At 36.7% G+C, this 2,708-nt stretch overlaps 1 long non-coding RNA gene across 2 annotated transcripts; it reads left to right on the forward strand.

Moving 5' to 3' along the window:
- The first annotated feature begins 451 nt into the window (after positions 1–451).
- On the forward strand, positions 452–2,508 carry LOC131238567 (uncharacterized). Of its 2 annotated transcripts, none has more exons than XR_009167930.1 (4): positions 452–921; positions 1,072–1,524; positions 1,642–1,857; positions 1,961–2,508. It is a non-coding gene; the product is annotated as an uncharacterized LOC131238567 (long non-coding RNA). The 2 variants fall into 2 exon arrangements; XR_009167929.1 differs by lacking the exon at positions 452–921 and having other exon boundaries at positions 930–1,137; positions 1,490–1,524.
- Positions 2,509–2,708: the final 200 nt, after the last annotated feature.

Consider the following 2,708-nt stretch of genomic DNA (forward strand, 5'->3'; position numbering starts at 1 on the left):
GTTCGATTATGCGATTTTTGATGATATGATTTTGGAGGTTTGATTATGCGATTTTTGATGATATGATTTTGGAGGTTTGATTATGCAAAGAGTGAGAAAATCTCAGCTAAATCACATAGTTGTGATCTTCTCAAAGGATCCTTTAGTGATTTTCTTATATCTTCTATTCCTCTCTGCATAACGAGGCTTGTTTGGGGATTGAGCTACCTATAATCCATACTATCCTGCTGCTGAGCAGCTAGAAAGTGACTATCTGATGCATTCCCTGTTTGGCGTAGAATATGTGGCACATTACTAGTATGTAGTAGATATTAGCACTGATTTCATATGGTGTGGTCCACTTGAACTTTTCATATGGTCCACCCTGATTGCTTTTTTTCTTTTTTCTTTTTTAAATTCTTCTTAGTGTGTTCTATTTTTGAAATTCTATATCTTAAACAGTTCTGCTATTCATCAATGGACCAGATTGTCATTAGAAATCTGAAAATGTGTTCTAATCGACATGCATTGGTTTCATTTCCTTTTTCTGGATTTGCAGTTTTTTATGATGGGCGTTTGATTCTCAAGTTGAATGTCTGATATCAGGTTTTTTCGTTGATAAACCATACTAATTTTAAGTTAAATATGGTGGTCTTTTCATCCTTTGGGCTCTTGGGAATAATGAGTTTTATTTCTAAATTCCTATTCTTTACTTAGTATTTCTGACTGATGCATGAGACTTGACATTGGAAATCCTAGATGATCATATTCCTTTCTATCTCATTACTGACGAGGTGAGAGAGCATTGTCCTACTAGCTAGATGCTTTTAGCCATGGTCCATGCAAAGCAGGACCAGATTAGGTGGATGGTCCCAATCCAGGGTCTCCCTTCTACATATACAGAGGTGGAATCAACTGCCATTCATAGGCAATTTTACAGAGGTGCACTTGTCTGTACCAGCTCATCTAACAAGCAGTAGACATCCCACTATTACTTTCAATATTCTCAACCAGGTGGTTATTTTCGAGGCTGAGCATATTCATAGGTTGAGCACCCTGTAATTGAGATGATTGTTGGCCAAAACCTTGTAGAGTGGCAGATCCGTGTAGCAAATGGAGAACCTCTTCCCTTGACTCAGTTACAAGTGCCTTTATAAGGTAATTGCTATCAAAGAAGCAATACTTGACATTAGACATGAGCTAGAAAAGTATGCTACATGATATGTTAATTTGAATCAATTAACCATTCCTCACTAGAATTGTTCGGAATTCCACATCAACTTTTATTTCACTTTTTGTTTGATATGACTTGGCTTCTAGCATTGTCAGACCTGATTTTACTTGCTTTTCCCTTTTTTGGTGCCTACTTTTCTTGCACATGGTTGCAAGTTTCATCATTATTGAATAAGAAGCAATTACAAGTTAACAAGATATCATAATCATCAAAGAATGCATGAAATGATCCCAATTTTCAGAAATTTACTAAAAACCAATCTTATTTCATTTTCAGCCATAACTCCATTCAGAATTATCACAACACAACAGGTTGGGCCTTTGTCAATGTCATTTTATACAGGTGTTGAGAGTTCCAACTCCATAGAAGCAGAAACTTGTACTTGAGACACCTACCCATTTCATGAAGATGTGCTTTTTTTTTTCTAGCTCACATCATCCAGATAATTATTCTACTTGACTGTCGTGGGCATAACATCATTGAGGGGTATTCAATTCATCAATCAACAAAGCAGTTGCCTCGTGTTGATGGGTTCAAGTTGTCTGCAAAATTGAACAATGGTGTTACAGCTACCGGCTTAGTTTTAACTGTGATGCAAATGTTGAGGAAGCATAGGGTTGTTGGCAAGTTTGTTGAGTTTTATGGTAATCTCATTTTCACGGAGTTGAATAGATTAGGCCACAGGCTTTCTGTTCCATTTATTCTGATGTAAATCTGTTGTTCTAAATCTTTACTTCTCTCATATAGGTGGGGGCATGGGTGAATTATCATTGGCTGATAGGGCTACTATTGCTAATATGTCTCCTGAATATGGAGCAACCATGGGTTTCTTTCCTGTAGATCATGTCACTCTACAATATCTCAAGCTAACAAGACGAAGTGACGAAACTGTAAGTATTGTACTTGTGAATGTTTTGACTGGGGAATGGGGGGATTAGAAATTTGGTTGATGAGGAAACCACCCTCTTATATACCAGGTGGCAATGATAGAAGCCTATTTGAGAGCAAACAACATGTTCGTTTAGGTCACTACAACGATGTATACATCTTTCTTAACCATTCAGTTTTAATTGAGCATTTGACTCTGAAATGTAATTGATTTCTTTTTGTGGATCCAGCCTAAAAAAGAGAGTATATTCATCTTATCTAGAGCTGGACCTTGCAGATGTTGAACCCTGCATCTCAGGTCCAAAGCAGTATGTTCGTGTTAGTTTAATCCATGTGCTATATTCACTCAGTTGTTGAATCATTATATTCAAGTTGGAGATATTGCAGGAAAGGTATTTTATTTGGGTGGCTTTTAGACTGAGCTTCTCTTGTTTTTGGTATGACTTCGTAATATGGCTTTAAAGTCGCAAAAGATTTGTGGCAAATTTGTTGTTATTTTTTATTGAATAAATTAGTTTCACCAAGTGAATGAGGTGCAACAAACTTCCTCATTGTGTTCCAAATGAATGATTGGATCTCATGTATATTTGTGCTGGGCTGGGTTGGG

The sequence above is a fragment of the Magnolia sinica genome, chromosome 3 (assembly GCF_029962835.1).
Source record: "Magnolia sinica isolate HGM2019 chromosome 3, MsV1, whole genome shotgun sequence".
NCBI lineage: Eukaryota > Viridiplantae > Streptophyta > Magnoliopsida > Magnoliales > Magnoliaceae > Magnolia > Magnolia sinica.